Source organism: Sminthopsis crassicaudata, chromosome 1, assembly GCF_048593235.1.
Source record: "Sminthopsis crassicaudata isolate SCR6 chromosome 1, ASM4859323v1, whole genome shotgun sequence".
In the NCBI taxonomy this organism is placed as follows: Eukaryota; Metazoa; Chordata; class Mammalia; order Dasyuromorphia; family Dasyuridae; genus Sminthopsis; species Sminthopsis crassicaudata.
In genome coordinates, this window is record NC_133617.1 from 359,538,218 (window position 1) to 359,551,070 (window position 12,853).

The following is a 12,853-nucleotide window of genomic DNA, read 5'->3' on the forward strand; positions in this document are numbered from 1 at the left end:
CTGTCTGTCTGTCTGTCTCTCTCTTTTCCTCTCTCTGTCTCTCTCTTTGTTTCTCAGTAAGTTAATCTCTGTCTTCCTATCTATCTACCTGTCAGTATCTTTCCACTTCTGCATGTTGTCTGTTTTCTGTTTCTGTCTGTCTGTCTTATAGAGTTGTTTGTTTGTTTGTTATAGATTGCTTCCCACATCCTGAGTCAGAAATTTCTTCTCATCCTACACTATCAAGTTTCATAATACAAGTCTTCAATGGCAGCCAATCTGGAGAGTTGCATATATCTGCCCCTAGACAGCTGCATTATGGAGCTAAAGGAACTGCATCTAAATTCATGAGCCGATAAAAAGTAATCTGGCTAAAGTCTTTTTTTATACCAGAATATACAATGATAATCACACCCCCTTGAATTACAAATGTTCCATAACCATTCAAACTGGTACTGAGTTACTGACATTATTTGAAGTAATGACATAATAAAACACATTTTAAAAGACAAACCCATAATTTACTTACTTCTCGCTTAAAAAATGTTTCAGAAATCTTTTGAGATCATAATTGATGGGATGCCATGATTTCATAGACCATCAAAGACTTGAATAGGTTTTAATAAACCAGGAAAATTAAAGGCACTTTAGCTTACTAGTTGGCACTAGACTTTCTCCTCTAACTTCCCTCGATCTTTTTTAAAACATTTTTAAACTTACAGCTGAAATAATTAAAAACTTATGGTGACCTGCAGCTTTTTTAATTAAACAAAAATTATTTTTCCCCTAGAGGAAATAAAATGAAAGATAAATATCTTAAGTCCTATTTTTGAAATTTTTAGGGGAAATTTAAATCTACCTTCATATATCCAGTTGAGCTTAAAATGGTTGACTAGGGATATGAAGACATGAATTAGAAGAACTAATGTGCAGAAAAACTAAGACCTATTTTTTATTTGTATTTCCACAGCCAGGAAGCAAGGATTTTAATGCCACACACACACACACACACACACACACACATCCATGCATGCATGTATATGCATATATTATGTATATTTCTGTATGTACATGTATGGGTAAAATTATACACACATCTATGTATATTTGCATCTATATATTAGTGATTGTTATTCAAAATCAAGTTTTCCTAGGGTTCTTTAGAACATCAACTTCTTATTTTAAGAATGAATAAACAAAAAAGCCAGAGATATAAAAGGGATAAAGAAAAGTTGATGTAAACATCTTATTCTTAATGACTAAATTGGATTGACTTCAGACATGATCTAACCAGTCATGCAGAAGACAACTGTAAGAAATTTGATTGGGAATATACTTTGAATTTTTAAACTAAGTGCTATGATGTATGATTTGGGACTTTCAGGTATAGTTTATGTCCTCTCCATGATCCCTAAATATGATCAAGTAAGTGCTAAACTTAGTATGAACACCTATAGAGCTCTCACTCTAATGCACTCAGAATTAAGGAGTTTGGTCTCAGCAGCCAGGCACAGTGAAGATTACAGGCATGTAGCACCATATCTAGCACCTTCCTTGTTTTCAAATAAAAATGATAAACAAGGAAAGGAAACTAAACTTCATTAAATATCAATACTGATACATTGATCCAGAGCAAAAAGTTCTATAACTAGACATTCAATAACATACAATAAAATTTTAAATGTCAGAATAATAGGACTAATAATCTAAATTCATCTTCAAATATACTATCGGAGGAAAATGATAAAATTATGAAATGGGAGGCAAAGCCAAATGTTGAAATACAGGTAGGGGCTCTCCTGAATTCCTTCCCAGGTGCCTCCAAATACTCTAAATTTTTTAGAGTGTAAGAACACTCAAAAAGGTGGAGCAGGACAATTTTCTAGCTGAAGGTGGTTTGGAAGGTCAGCAGGAGGGGTCTATTGCATGGGGGATGGGGAGGGCAGAGCACAATTGTAAATCAGGTGCCATCAAAGCCAGGTGCCACAGAGCTAACAGGCTGTGGGCCTCTGAATCAGCAGCAGTAGTGGGATCTCCAGACCTTTCAGGCTAAAGAGACCAAAGAAATTCAGCTGCAATTTTTATACATCACCAACAAAATGCAATACCAAGAGATACAAAGAGAAATTCTATTCAAAACAAATGTCAAGAGTATAAAATATGTGGGAATCCATCTACCAAAGAAAAGTCAGGAATTATATGAGCAAAATTACAAAACACTTGCCACAAAAATAATTCTTGGATAGGCTGAGCGAATATAATAAAGATGACAATACTCCCTAAACTAATCTAACTATTTAGTTCTATACCAATCAGACTCTCAAGAAACTATTTTAATGACCTAGAAAAAATAACAACAAAATTCACATGGAAGAATAAAAGGTCGAGAATTTCAAGGGAATTAATGAAAAAAAAAGTAAGATGAAGGTGGTCTAGGTGTACCTGATCCAAAGCTATATTATATAGCAGCAGTCACCAAAACCATTTGGTATTGGCTAAGAAATAGACCAGTCGATCAGTGGAACAGATTAGGTACAAAGGGCATAAAAGGGTACAACTATAGCAATCTAGTGTTTGAAAAACACAAAGATACCAACATTTGGGATAAAAATTCATTATTTGAAAAAAAAACTGTTGGGAAACCTGGAAATTAGCATGGCAGAAATTACATATGGATCCACACTTAACACCATATACCAAAATAAGATCAAAATGGGTTCATGATTTAGGCATAAAGAGGGAGATCATAAATAGATTAGAGGAACAGAGAATAGTCTACGTCTCAGACCTGTGGAGGAGGAAGGAATTTATGACCAGAGGAGAACTAGAGATCATTATTGATCACAAAATAGATTTTGATTACATCAAACTAAAAAGTTTCTGTACAAACTAATGCATTTTTTCTTTTTTATTAATTTTTATAATTATAGCATTTTCTTTGATAGTACATATCCACTTCCATCAGAATACATCCTCATACAGTATCATTGCTGAAGTGTATAATGATCCCCTAGTTCTGCTCGTTTCACTCAGCATCAGTTGATGTAAGTCTCTCCAAGCCTCTCTGTATTCCTCCTGCTGGTCATTTCTTACAGAGCAATAATATTCCATAATCTTCATATACCATAATTTACCCAACCATTCTCCAATTGATGGACATCCATTCATCTTCCAGCTTCTAGCCGCTATGAAAAGGGCTGCCACAAATATTTTGGCACATACAGGTCCCTTTCCCTTCTTTAGTTTTCCTTGGGATATAAGCCCAGTAGTAGTATGGCTGGGTCAAAGGGTATGCACATTTTGATAACTTTTTGGGCATAGTTCCAGGTTGCTCTCCAGAATGGTTGGATTCTTTCACAACTCCACCAACAATGTATCAGTGTCCCAGTTTTCCCACATCCCCTCCAACATTCATCATTATTAGTTCCTGTCATCTTAGCCAATCTGACTGGTGTGTAATGATATCTCAGAGTTGTCTCAATTTGCATTTATCTGATCAATAGTGATTTGGGACACTCTTTCATATGAGTGGAAATAGTTTAATGTCATCATCTGAAAACTGTATGTTCATATCCTTTGATCATTTATTAATTGGAGAATGGCTTGATTTCTTATAAATTAAAGTCAGTTCTCGGTATATTTTGGAGATGAGGCCTTTATCAGAACCTTTAACTGTAAAAATGTTTTCCCAATTAGTTACTTCCCTTCTAATCTTGTTTGGATTAATTTTATTTGTGCAGAAACTTTTTAATTTGGTGTAATCAAAATTTTCTATTTTGTGATCAATAATGGTCTCTAGTTCTCCCTTGGACACAAACTCCTTCCTCCTCCACAAGTCCGAGATGTAACCATCCCATGTTCCTCCAATTTATTTATGATTTTGTTCTTTATGCCTAAATCTTGGACCCATTTTGATCTTATCTTAGTATGTGGTGTTAAATGTGGTCCATGCCTAGTTTCTGCCATACAAATTTCCAGTTTTCCCAGCAGTTTTTGTCAAATAATGAATTCTTATCCCAAAATTTGGGATCTTTGGGTTTGTCAAAGATTAGATTGCTATTTTTATTCACTATCTTGCCCTGTGAACTTAACCTATGCCACTGATCAACTAGTCTATTTCTTAGCCAATACCAAATGGTTTTGGTGACTGTTGCTTTATAATATAGTTCTAGATCAGGTACAGCTAGACCACCTTCATTTTTTTTTTTTCATTACTTCCCTGGAAATTCTTGACCTTTTGTTGTTCCATATGAATTCTGTTGTTATTTTTTCTAGGTCATTAAAATAGTTTCTTGGGAGTCTGATTGTTATAGCACTAAATAAATAGATTAGTTTAGGGAGTATTGTCATCTTAATTATATTTGCTTGACCTATCCAAGAGCACTAAATATCTTTCCAATTATTTAAATCTGACTTTATTAAACAAAACTAATGCAAACAAGATTAGAAGGGAAGTAACAAAATGGGAAAATATTTTTACAGTTAAAGGTTCTGACAAAGGTCTCATTTCCAAAATATATAGAGAAATGACCCTAATTTATAAGAAATCAAACCATTCTCCAATTTATAAATGGTCAAAGGATATGAACAGAAAATTCTCAGATGATGAAATTGAAACTATATCCACTCATATGAAAGAGTGTTCCAAATCACTACTGATCAGAGAAATGCAAATTAAGACAACTCTGAGATACCACTACACACCTGTCAGATTGGCTAAGATGACAGGAACAAATAATGATGAATGTTGGAGGGGATGTGGGAAAACTGGGACACTGATGCATTGTTGGTGGAGTTGTGAAAGAATCCAGCCACTCTGGTGAGCAATTTGGAACTATGCCCAAAAAGTTATCAAACTGTGCATACCCTTTGATCCAGCATTGCTGCTTTTGGGCTTATATCCCAAAGAAATACTAAAGAACGGAAAGGGACCTGTATGTGCCAAAATGTTTGTGGCAGCTCTTTTTGTAGTGGATAGAAACTGGAAGATGAATGGATGTCCATCAATTGGAGAATGGTTGGGTAAATTATGGTATATGAAGGTTATGGAATATTATTGTTCTGTAAGAAATGACCAGCAGGAGGAATACAGAGAGGCTTGGAGAGACTTACATCAACTGATGTTGAGTGAAATGAGCAGAACCAGAAGATCACTATGCACTTCAACAACAATACTATATGAAGATATATTCTGATGGAAGTGGATATCTTCAACATAAAGAAGATCCAACTCACTTCCAGTTGATCAATGATGGACAGAAACAACTACACCAAGAGAAGGAACACTGGGAATTTGAATGTAAACTGTTAGCACTACTGTCTATCTACCCAGGTTACTTATACCTTTGGAATCCAATTTTTAACGTGCAACAAGTAAATTTGATTTACACACATGTATTGTACCCAGGTTATACTGTAACACATGTAAAATGTATGGGATTGCCTGTCATCTAGGGGGGGAATAGAGGGAGGGGAAAATTTGGAAAAATGAATACAAGGGATAATGTTATAAAAATTACTCATGCATATGTACTGTCAAAAAATTTTATAATTATAAAATTAATTTAAAAAAGAAAGAAATTCAGCTGCAAAGGTTTGGCACGTGAGTAGGTTAGGGGTACCCCCAAATCAGGATCAGATTTTGGGACCCACTGAATCAACATAAGTAGCAGGTTGAGGTAGCAGCAGAGAAAGTAGAGCTTCTGGAGATCTCAAAACAAGGGGAGGGTGAGGAGAGGAGGCAGAAACAGCTAGCCCCAAGATAATTTGGAGGGGCATTTCACTATATCCCATAAAGTAGTGGTGCTCTGTTGGTTTGCCCACACTCAGATCTGAGTAGCAGTGCTGGCTCTCAGTACAGGTTCCTAGGAGAATCTCTGAAAATAGATTCAGAAGAAAATAGAACCCCTGAAGCTTGAGACATTGTGTCCTCCACCCAGAAAACAGGGCCTTACTTTAACAAAGAGTTAAAAAGTCATATAGTAACTTTAGAAAATAAGCAGACAACAACAACAACAACAACACAAAAAAACATTCTGACCATAGAAAGCTACTCTGGTAACAAAAGAAGATCAAAATACACATTTAGAAGGTGATAAAGTCAAATCTCCTGTACCAAAAGCCTTCAAAAAATAAGAATTCGTCTCAAGCCATGAAAGAGCTGAAAAAAAATTTGGAAAAGAGAGATAGAGGAAAAAATGGGAAGAGAATTGAGTGGAGCAAAAGGAAATACAAAAAGCTAATGAGGAGAATCCTTAAGAAGAAAATTGGCCAGATGGTAAAGGAGGCACAAAAGCTCAAATAATTACTTACAAATTAATATAAAATAAATGGAAACTAATGACTTTATTAGAAATGAAGATACAAAAAAAATTTAAAAGATAGAACAATTGGAAAAAAACAAAAAAAATAGATTCAGGAAAGATACTTTAAAGCTATTGATCTACCTGAAAGCCATGATCAAAAAAAAAAAAAAAAAAAAAAAAAAGAATCTGGATATTATCTTTCAAGAAACTATCAAGGAGAACTGTGATAATATTCTAGAATCAGAAGGTAAAAATATAAATGAAAAGAATTCACCAATCACATCCTGTAAGATATTCCAGAATGAAAACTCCCAGGAATGTTATAGCCAAATTTCGAAACTCCCACTTGCAAGCATCCATTAAGAAACAATTCAAATTTAGTGGAGTCCCAGGCAGGATAGTACAGTTTTAACAGCTTCTACGTTGAAGGATAGGAGGGTTTGGAATATGGACCTAAGAATCACATACTCAGGAAACTGAATATATTCTTTCAGATAAAAATTGAATATTAATGAAATAGAAAATTTTCAAGTATTTGTGATGAAAAGACCAGAGCTGAGTAGAAAATTTGATTTTCAAATACAGGACTTACAGGAAGTATAAGAAAGAATCCATAAAGGACTTAAGAAGTTTTATCTGTTTATACTCCTAATGGAAAGAATATACTTGTAATTTATAAGAACTTTTACATTATTATGGCTGTTAGAAGGTGTATATGTGGACAAAGGGCACAAATATGAGTTGAATATGAATGGATAATATGTAAACAAGAAAATAAAATCAAGGGGTGATGGAGAATGTACTTGGAGAAAGGGGAAAGGTGGAATGGTATAAATTAACTGTCATAAAAAAGTGAGGAAAAAACCTTTAGAAATGAGAGGGAAGAGGGAGAGGTGAAGGATCATGAGTGGACTTTACCTTCATCAGACTAGGCTCAAAGAGCAATTTAAATGCACATTCAATATGAGTAAATAAATTTATCTTATACTACAGGAAAGTAGAAGGGGAAGGGTATTGTGACTGCATTAGTATCCTGGATATTTTAGAATCATCCAGAGTCAGGATAAACAAAGTCTTCTTGGTGTTTTGGAGTGGCTGTCAGGGGATTAGAAATAGAAATCTCCACACCTCCTTTCTCTCCACTGCCAAAGAATGATTCTGCTAGTCCTACTCCACCCTATGAGCTCTCTCCCCTTATTATGTCCACACCCATAGATGGAGCCAGCACAGAGTTGAGTAGGGTCATCCTCCATGCATATGTTAATAGAGAATTGTCCAATTGGTAATTAGCCTCAAGTGCTAGGTTATCTTACATTAAGTGCATCTGCTCAGTTCTGGCCCTTTGCAGAAGGGGATAAAGAAGACAGTAGGGTGATAGAAGGGAAGACACATTGGAGGAGGGTTTGTTTGGTCAGAAGCAAAACATTTCTGAGGAGGAAGAGGGTGAAAGGAAAGAAAGTATAGAATAAAAAGAGGAGAAAATACAGTTAGCGCTAATAACTATGAAAAGTCTTTTAAAGCAAATGTTTCTGATGAAGTCTCATTTCTCAAATGTGTAAGGAATGGAGTCCAATTTAATTTTTAAAAAAAGAGCCATTCCCCAATTGATAAATGATCAAAAGATAAAATCTTTGACCTGACACTATCACTACTAGGCATGAATCACAAAAAGATATATTTTTTTAAAGGAAAAGAAAAACTATATGTATAAAAATATTTATATCAACTCTTTTCTAAGGGCAAAGAATTGGAAGTTGAGGGAATGCCTATCATTTGGGTAATGGCTGTATAAATTGCTGTATGTGATTATGAAAGATATTATCATTCTATGAGAAATTATGAGCAGGATGCCATCAGAAAAACAAACAAACAAACAAACAAACAAACTGGAAAATCCCCATAAGCTGAACTAAAGTAAACTATACTGTGTATGTGGCAGTATCAAAATTGTGGGATGATCAGATGTGAATGATTTTGCTATTTTTGTAATACAATGATTCAATACTACACTGAAGGACTTATGATGAAAAAATACTATCCATATACAGAGAAAGAACTGATTGTGCCTGAATACAGCCTGAAGTACACTTTTCTTTCTTTCTCTATTCTTAAGGGTTATTTTTTGGGGGAGAAATCTATGTGAGGATGGGTAAACACATACTTGTATGTGAATGCAATGGAATCTTAAGATGAAAATATGAGGAATTCAGAGAAGCATGGGAATAATTACATTATGCAATAGAGTGAAATAAGCAGAAACAGTAAGGAAATATATGCAATATTTACCCTGTATACATACAGATATGCATGTGTATATATAACATTTATTGTTATTATTCAGTTATAATCACCTCTTCTTGACCCCATTTGAGGTTGTGTGGACAAAAATACTGGAGTGATTTAATTTCCTTCTCCAGCTCATTTTACATGAGTAACTGAGACAAACAGGATTAAATGATTTGCCCGTAATCCCACAGCTATTAAATAGCTGAATCTATTTATTTATTTTTTATTAAATATTTTTATTTACAAAACATATGCATGGGTAATTTTTCAACACTGTCCCTTGCAAAGCTTTCTGTTCCAAATTTTCCCCTCCTTCCCTGCATCCTCTCCCCTAGATGGCAGGTAGTCCAATACATGTTAAATATGTTAAAATATATGTTAAATCCAATATATGTATACATATTTATAGATATCTTGCTGTACAAGAAAAATAGGATCAAGAAGGAAGAAACATAAAAAAATGGGAAAGAAAATAAAATGCAAGCAAACATAACAGAAAGAGTGAGAAAGCTATATTGTGGTATATGTGATTGTATATGCAATGCACCATATATATTGAAAATTATATATGCAATTAAAGCAATGCTTTATCAAGGTCACATAAATGTGCTAATATAGGAATATATATGTTTGCAAATTTTGTTTGCATATATATATGACACACATACATATTCATACAGACATGCACAGCCTTCACTTATCTTGCCGTATTATTTTCTTTTTCACTCTAAATTCAGATGAAGTGTTAATTGTTCTCCTTTGCAAGGCCAGTCCCTTTACATTCACCCTTCTTTCCAACTGTTTTTTTCTTGCCTTGTACATTACTTGCATAATAATTCCCACATAATTCTCCCTATCTATTGCCTCCTTCATTGCTGCCTACAAATAGCCTGCTATTATCCTAAACAACAACAAAACATTCTTTTTGAGCCTACCATTTCTACAAGCTATTCCCCATCCATTCTTTGCCTTGAGAAAAGAATCAACATTTACTCTCCACATTTTCTCTTCTTGTGCTCTTTTCTAAGGTCCCAATAACATAGTTTATGATCTTATTGAATTGTAACCACACTTCTCAAGTTTCTCCTGATTTCTTAATTCCAAAATCTAGTAGCTTTTTCTCAGTATTAATAATGCCCTAAACTCTCTGCAGCGTTTGACATTATTTTCCTTAAAACTCAGAAGCAAAAAGGATTCTGGGAAGATGGACGAATAGCTAAGAAAATTCTAGGCTCTACAGATTTTCAAGACAAAATAGCACCTTAGGGAAAACTTAGAATAGTAAAAATAAACAAGAGTTGATACAGAACCACCAGAGAAGATTCAAAGAAAAACCCCAGGGAAAAGGTTTGGCCCTTGTGAGGTGTAAATATTCCTAGGCCAGTTCCACTGAAATAGCAATTAGTGAACCCTAGGGCTAGTTGTGTTCGGAGGTAACCTCAGCCCCAGTCTTAAGAATTTATGAACACCTCTTAAACAGTGTGGGGAGTTGGACATCTGAGTTGGGGAACAAGAGGGAGAGCTTCTGCTGATAAGGACTGCCTAAGAGTGGCACTGGAACAGGAGGAATTAGAATATGCCTTTGAGCACAAAAACAATGGAGTAAGGACTCTTCTGGTTGTTGGAAGCCATGAAAGGCTGAGATACTGGTTTAGGTTCCAGGTAAGAGCTCAGATTAAAGGCAGATCTGAGACCAGAAGCACCATACATACCTCAGGACTAGAGGGGACTGCAAAAACAAGCTGCTTTAAATAAATTCAAAAACAAGGAGCAAGCAAAAGAGAAAGAACCAAACCACAAGAAGCTGTAATGGGAATGGAGAAGATTAGGGTTTATGTTCAGATAAGAATCCTGAAGCAACAAAATCTTCTGCCCCAGATTCTAATGACAAATACTTACATGTCCCAAAAGAATTAATAGAACTTTAAAAGTAACATGAATACATTGAGGAGAAATAAAAAAATAAATAGAAACAACCTCCAAAAAAACAAGATTATGAAAAGAAAGTTAACTAACTGGAAAAGGAGATAGAATCTTCAGGAAAAAAATGACTCCTGGAAAATGAAAAGGGGCAAGGGGAAGCCAATGAAACTATAAGAGACCAAGAATTAACAAAATAAAATATAAAGAATGAAAAAAAATTAACAGAATGTGAAACATCTTATAAGAAAAACAATGAATTAGGAAAATGGATCAAGAAGAAAAACCATAAGAGTAATCAGGCTACCTGAAAGCTATAATAAAAAAGGAGCTTGATACAATAAAAAATAATTAAAGAACATTTTCTTAAAGTGTTATAGGAAAAGAAAGTAGAAATAAAAAATCTACCAATAACCAACTGAAAGAGATCCTATAAGGAAAACCTATAAGAATATCATAGCCGAATTGTGAAATCGCCAGCTCAAGAAGAAAATATTACAAAAAACAAGAAAAGAAAAACAACAGCAATTCAAATATAATTAGAATTACAAAAATCCTAGTAATAACTACATAAAAAAGCAACAGATCTTGGAATATGATATATTTAACAGCACAAAGATTGGGGTTGCAACAAAAAATAGCATATGCAACAAAGTTAAGCATAATATTGAATAAAGAAAACAGAACATCCAATGAATTGCCAGACATTCAGGATTTTTTTAAAGCCCTGAACTTAACAGAAAATTTTACATATGAATATCCAAGAGAAATATAAGGTAAACATGAAAAATTATTCACAAGAAACTCAATAAGGACAGATTGTTTACTTTTTATACATGGAAATGTAAACTTCAAGTCTAAGATTGTTATTAGTCACTGGGTGGTTTGAAAAAAAAATTGGGGTACAACTGTATATTCTAAGTAGCTGTGATTCTAAATAGCAAAACTGTCTAGAAAAATGGGATAGGGAGGGGGAAAATGATAAGAGAAGAATCTTTAGAGGAAACAACACCCATATCAGATATAGGCTAAAGTGAGAATAACATATACATTTAGAAAGGAATAGAAAATGGGATAAGGTATGTAAATTAATAGGAATGGGGTAAAGAGGGAACAACACACACACATGTGTGTGTGTGTTTATATATATATATATGTATGTGTATATATATATATATATATATATACATATTATGTAATATGTATATATATACATATGTATATATATACATATATATAATATGTATATATATATATATTTATATATATGTATATAAAAGAAGACATATATAAAAGGACACAGCGAAAGGGAGAGGCAAATGATAAGAGAAGGATACTTAAAAGGGAGTTAAGTTAAATAATAAGGGCAAAATAGTGGATAGAAGTAAAGTAGAAGAGTCGGGAGGGATAGGAAATAAGCAATATACACAAATATAAAATAAAGATTAGGAGCAAAATTTATCACATAAAAAAGCAGGGGTATTAATTGTGATTTCAGACAATGTGAAAGGTAAAATAGATATAATCAAAAGAAACAAAATAGGGAAACTATACTATATGTCAGCCACATTAATCAATGTTGTTTTAGAATATTTAAAATAACTAGATGATATCAGGCTGTAATATTGCTGTGCTATAGGAAATAATGAGTTAATGGAGTTAGAAATATATGGAAATCCTTGGACTTATGAAGGAAGACATTATCCACCTAAGAGATATAGAGGAAAAACAAGAATAATATGCTCTTATATAGATGCGTATGAATTTATATATATATATATATGATTATAGATAACTATATATATGTTCTTGTGTATGTATATATGTTCATTACTGTGTATACATGTATGTATACATGTATACATTTATATTTATCTGTATATGTATAGATGTGTGTATAGACAGACAGAAGATAAATAGATTAAATAGATATGGATATGGATATGGATATGGATATGGATATATCTGTGTTAAATAGAAAATTAAAAGTATGCAAAGAAAAGATGGACAGCTCTGAGCACAATATCTAGAATTTATTTTATGTGCTTTCTTGAAGAAGAAATTTATTGCTTTATATTTTTAATTCTCTTTTATATTCTGCTCTTTGAATTATATGTTTTTTTTTTCTTTTCTTACTCTGTATTTAAGTTTTAAATAAATGAATAAATCAAACTTAAAAACAACTGCTTCTGGTCATCAGATAAACGCAATCTTAACTAAAAGTGCTTTTTTTCATTTTTAAACAACAGCACAAAATGTCAATTACTCAAAGATCTCAGGACACTCTAAAGACAATATTTTTTGAAGTTGGGACATCCCCATAAAAGGGAAAATCCCAGGGTGCCATATTGAGGTAATCAGGT